Raw genomic sequence first — 5,922 nt, forward strand, 5'->3', positions numbered from 1 at the left:
TGCTTCTCCTTCTCCTCCCTGCCGCCCCCCCCCCACCCCGTTTCCGAGGGTTGCAAGGGTCTGGCTTTCGAGGTGGCTTCCCTGGTAGGCCCTTTGGGAGCAATGAGTAGGGAGCATGATTGTCTAGAGGAACCCAGAGGTCCAACTTGGCTTTAGAGAAAGACTTGCGGTTCGGAGGAAGGAGTCTGTCCCTGGCCACCGAACAGACTGCCCATGAAGGAATAGCCGAGATGTTCAAGGGGAACCGAACCCAGAAGAGGGAGCCCCTGGGAAGAGAGGGTGATGGGAGATCTCGCTTCGTGCTCCTGGCAGGTGGCGGGTGGCCCTCGAAGCCCTTTCCCAGGCTGCTTTTTCAAAGGCTCTCAGTTCTAGTAGTGTGTCTGTGGGGACGAGGTCAACGTCTGATCCCACAGAACCCTGCTAACCCAGCACCCCCTCACTTCCTCATTTTCCCAGTGGGGATCTTCCTCCCTGTCACCCCGGCCACCCCCACATATGCCCTTTCTTTACCCCTTGCCAGCCTCCACATTCAGCTGTTCATCAAGCCCCATTGCTCTTTTCTTCCAGTGTCCCTCCTGTCCCCCACCCCCTCAGTTCTTATCTCACACCTGGACTATTACATTAGCCTTCTGACTGATTTTTCCCATCTCCAGCCTATACCCGCTAATCAGAAACCCTCAGCCTCCTCATTTCCAGGAGGATCAAGCCCAAACTCCTTTTTTGGGTGTGTTTGTTCTTCTGCCACCTGGCCCTGTTTTGGGGGACTCGGTAGAGCTGTTGGCTGGGTCTCCTGGCACCATCCGGCACGCCAGACAGGCCGGGCTCAGGTTTACCCCGGGCTCTGTCCACACTATCCTCCTTACCTGTGATGCCCTGACTCATTCTGCCTCCCTAGACCTGCCCATCCTTAAGACCTGCTTAGGGCCCTCCTCCTCCCCTCCCCTCCCTCTCCTCTTTGCCTTGCCCTCGCCTACCTCCTTCGCCTCTTCTATGAAGCCTTTCCTGACCACCCTGGCCTGGGATCTCTTTTTCTCCTCAGACCTCCTTTATTTGGGCCTCTCCAGCCCGCACACCAATGTTGGCTTTGGCCACTCCTGGCTGTCGTTTCCAGGGAAGGGAGGGAGGCAAGGGGGCGACACTGGTGGAAATCCTTCTGGCAGGAGGTGACTCAGGATTGTTTCTGCCCCAGTGTCAGGCCTCCTACGGACGGGGACCAGATGCTGGGGGAATTCCCACCTATCCAGGCTAACCAAGGAAAAAAAGCTCCCTTGCTTTACTGGAATGCCAAATCTGTCCTTTCCCATATGCTCTGCCCATTTCATTCTAGAAATAGGGTGTCGAAGAGGAGAAGGCCCTGGGAGCTTTCCCAATCTTGAGTTTGTGCCACACAAAAGAAGGTGAACCCAGCAGCCGGCTCGACTCAGGAAGTTTCGTCTAGAAGGGAACTTGAGCGCCAGGCTGGTCTAATCCTCTCGTCTTGTGGATATGGAAGCTGAGTCTTAGAGAGACGTGGTATGGGAGCACTTAAGTGCTCCTCTTGGGCCCCAGTCCTCCTGCTCCTGGGGGCTGTCCCCTGAGTGGCATCCAGAGTGCCCCTTTTGCACCACCCTGGCGACCTTCTACCCCAGCCGATGAGCGAGACGAGACTTCTGAGCGCTGCTTCTCCCCTTGAGGTCTCTGCAGTGGTTCTGACCTCTCTTCTGGCCTTGGCTGCCTCAGGACAATGACAGACAGAGTGGCAAATCTGTAGCCATAGGAGCTGCCCCAGCGGCTGGTGAGGAGGTGCCCTGGGCACACTTCCTAATTCCAAGAATAGGGTTGAGGTGGGGTGGGGCTTAGGAGGGGGGTTACTTCATCCCTGGCCAGTGCTGTAGGCTGAGGAGGAAAGGGGGATGGGAGAGGCCAGGTGGCGGGAGGCCCCGCCTCTTTTAGACAGCTCTGGGGTTCTCAGAGAGTTAAGGGGCTCTCGGGGACCCCCAGACAGGGCTCCTGCAATGCTAGGTCAGGGGTGGGAAGATGAAAGAGGGAGCAAGAAAGGGAGAGAGGTGTAGAGGACGTGAAGACTTGATCCCTAGTTAAACAAACACAACCCTACCGAGTGATGTCAGCATCGCTGAAAAAAGTCGAGTGCCCCATTGCCATAGGTGTGTGTCAACCAGCCCTGCCTCTCATCAAACAGTGTCAGCCCCTCTCCGCCTCCCATCCCCCATGGGAGCAGGGATAAACAGCAGGTGCCATGTGACAATATTGAGGAACAAAAGGGTGCCCCTGTTGCCTCCCGCTTTGTGGAGGGAAGGAGGGGCAGGTCCTGATTTACTGGAGAGACCTGGTTGGGGGGGGGGGGTGGGGAGGGCAGGAGTGGGGCTTGAGGGAAGTAGAGGGCCAGAAGGGAAGAGCATGCCCAGCGTAGGAGACGTGGGTGTGTGGACAGTTTCCAAGGCTTGGCAGGGAAATGGGGTCACATTTGGGGCAAGGGGGATCCAGGGTTCTTGCAGAGCTAAGGAGCCGGGGAGGGGGCAGGACAAAGGGGAGCTAGACTCTGTGTGTGTGGGGGGAGGGGTTATGGGCTAAGCAGACTTCCTCCAAGGCTCCTTCAGGGCCCCTCATAGAACCCTAATGCCCCCCTCCCGCCCCAGTGAGTTTGTACAACAGAAAGCCCACAGGTATCTCTTCCCAGGCGTATCTCTGCATAGGTCTGTCTCCATCAGCAGAATACTTTGGACAGAGATGGGCTCCAGCGTGGCACCCAAGTTAATGCATAGAGAGGCTCGGAGCGGTGCCTGGCCACGGTGAGCGTGCCACGGATTCTGACCGTGTTATTATTACCATTACTTTGGTTACTCCGGAGGATTCTCTTCCTTGCTCTGCAACCGCAGTCAGGTCACTCTGCCTTTCTTGGCCTTTCTTTTCCTATCCGCCTGCATACGTTCATCCAGTCCGCCCTCCCTCTTCATGCCCTTGTCCCTCCGAAATTTCCCAGGACTGGTTAGAAGAGAAGCAGAGAATCTTTTTAGACGAGGGCGGATGCTCTCGGGAGCAGGTAAGAGCCATCTGTGGGGTTTTGGTTAGGTCTGGAGGTGATCCTGTCATTGTGGCCCAGGCTGACTTCCTCCTCAGCCCTGCTGTGTGTGTGTGTGTGTGTGTGTGTGTGTATGTGTAAGGTGTGTGTGGGGGGGTTCTTTGATGGGCACATGTGCCAGGCACGGGAGCAGCCCCAGCACGGTCGACTCGCCCTGGCATTCTTATCACTTGTCCCTACCGGGGCGGTCGCTGTGTTCTGGGGAAAGGAAAGGTCACTTTGAGGTTTTCTCTTTGCTCTAGCTGCTGGTTCCTTCCCGCCTCATCCAAAGTGGGAGCCACAGGGCAAGAGCCATCTCTGAGCGGCTGGTGGCTGTGGCTGGGGATGGGAGGTGGGGACGGGAGAGGAGGGCTGCCCTCTCAGCTGGGAACTGCGTCCCTGGCAGGTGGAGGGAGGGTAGAGGTTGTAGGTCTCCCTGGCGCTTTATCAATATTCCTTTTATTCCTACTGCCCGCGTGTTTCTTGGGCAAATTTCTCACTCCGTTTTCCCCCTGGTCTGGTTTCCTCATCAGTCACATGGAGAGAAGGATGCGATATCCCTGAGTTGTGTTCCCGCTCTCTGGCAGTTCTAGGGACTGGTACCTTTGCAGGGGAGAGATTCATGGCCATCACCCCCCAAATCCCCTCAGTACACCCACTCTCTCCTCCTTCTCTGCTTTCCCTACTGGGGACAGCAGTTGGGCTGAGGGAATAGGCTCCAGCAAAAGGGATTGAGGTCAGACTTTGCAAAGCACTTTCCCGCAGTGAGCCCAGACCAAGGTCACGGGATCCCTGAAACAGACACTTAAAATAGGCTTAGTCTTACTTGGAAGCGGGCGAGTGGACAAGGAGACCAGTGAAGGGCCCTTCGGTCTGGTTCAAGGACTCCAGAGCTTGGTCAGCACCGAACTGGTATCTCCTTCCTTCAGGGAGCCGGCTGTGGTTATTCAGTTCAGATCAACACACACTCACTCAACACCCACTACTTGTCAATCTCTAGGAAGACTCTGGACATTAAAAGGCAAAAGAAGAGTCCATCTCCGCCCCCAGGGTTTTTTACAAATGGGTATTTAGAACAGTCGCTGGAGTGTGGGAAGTGCTGGGAAGGCCAAGGTGGTGGAGGGGACATGTGTGTTAGTCTCCATGCTGCCCAAGGTCGGGGGGGGGGGGTTGCCAGGTTCTGAACACTAAGACCGTGGGGCTCTGGGCGCGGGGAGGGTGTGGGGGGACATGGGGCTCTGGGTGTGAAAAGGAAGTGGGGGGACTGTGGGTCTCTGGGTGTGGGGAGGGAGTGGGGAGGACTGTGGGGCTCTGGGCTTGAAGAGGGAGTGGGAAGGACCGTGGGGGCTCTGGGAGAGGGTTGTCTCTGTGAGTGAAGCCATCCAGGGGCATGGCCCTCTCTTCATCTGCCCTACTTGGGGCACCATGCCACTCCTAGGGGCACACTCTTAACTCGGGTCTTCCTTCTGGTGGCTCAGATTCAACAGGGCCAAGTATAAGTGGGGGGGTTCATGCTAGAAAGAGAAAAGATTGGCTGGAGACCTCACGGTCTGATTTTGAGGAATGGGGGCATTTTCTGAGGGTGACTTGGAACCCCTCAGAGCTTTAGGATGGGGGGTTAGGAAGCTGGGAGCCGGGGGAGCTGGCCCAAACCACCGTCCTGACCAAAACCCTCTTGTGTGGAAGCTTTCACCTGGGAGCCACGTCCCCTGGGTCCTGTTTCCCCGGTCTGATGGACTGCTCCCTCGCTCGGTCTCTCCTAACCCTCAGTCTCCCTTCCTTCCGCCTCTTCCAGCCCCTCAGGATTAATGGGGATAAATGGGACTCCATGCAGCCCATGTGGGAGCCCCGAGCTGGTGGAGAGATACAGGAGTGCAAGAGAGCATCTAAGGGGCAGAAGGAGAAGGAGACAGCCACACAGCAGGCTGGGGAGCCCAGCATTATGTGCTTTTTGCTTGCAAGACTTGAAAAGAGGGGAGACGTGCAGCCAGCAGCTTCAAAGGCTGGTCCCCCAAGGAAGGCCCAAGATGTTTGTTCTTTCCTTTGCAGAGGAAAGCAGCCCTTGCAAAACAGCCAGCCCTTTCTTTCACCTCACTCTGTTTTGGGGTCTGGCAGGCCTCCTCCACTAGATTCCATCCTGCAAGCTCCCTGCAGCCTCCTGCCCTGCAGCCGAGGTCCTTACACGGGAGTGAGGACCCCGCGGGCTCCTCAGATGTGAAGGGCTGGGGGTGGCTCTCAGACTCAGGGGCCGCAGCGTCTTTCCCACTCGTGCTCAGGTTGGCAGACAGCCCACCCCCGTGGCCGGCTGTCTCCTGTCGCTCCTCCTCTGGGTGCCCCCCGGTGCCCACCCTCTTCAAGGGATGACCCCCAGCCCCGTGGGGTGGGCTGGGTGGGGCTTACCGGTGAGTGAGCAGGGCCGGCTGGGCAGGGCTGCAGGTGTGTCTGGGGAGCAGGGAGCCGAAAGGTGTTCCGAGGTGTGCGAAAGGGCTCTGCTCAAATAATCCAGGGAGGCGTTTATAAATAACTTTACCTCAGGGCCACGGGGTGAGCCCCGGCTTCTGATTGGCTCCGAGGGGAAGTGGTTTTGAACACTACACCATAGCTAAGCCTGAGGAGATAGGAAAAGGAGATAAGGGGAAAAAGTTCCCAAATGAACAGCCCTTTTTTTGTTTTACCTGAGGAGCAGAGCTGCTTGATGGGAGCTTGGCACTTCCTAAATCCACCCCGAAGACAATAGGTCACATTCAGCGGGGCCCCTGGCCCACAGGCTCCCCCAAGGCAGCCAGCAGAGCCCGAGGAGGGGACAAGGCAGACCCCTCTCCGAGCCTGCTGTCCTGCTGCTTGTAGGGCTGGGGTCAAGCCAA

The sequence above is a fragment of the Panthera uncia genome, chromosome F1 (genome assembly GCF_023721935.1).
Source record: "Panthera uncia isolate 11264 chromosome F1, Puncia_PCG_1.0, whole genome shotgun sequence".
Classification (NCBI taxonomy): Eukaryota; Metazoa; Chordata; class Mammalia; order Carnivora; family Felidae; genus Panthera; species Panthera uncia.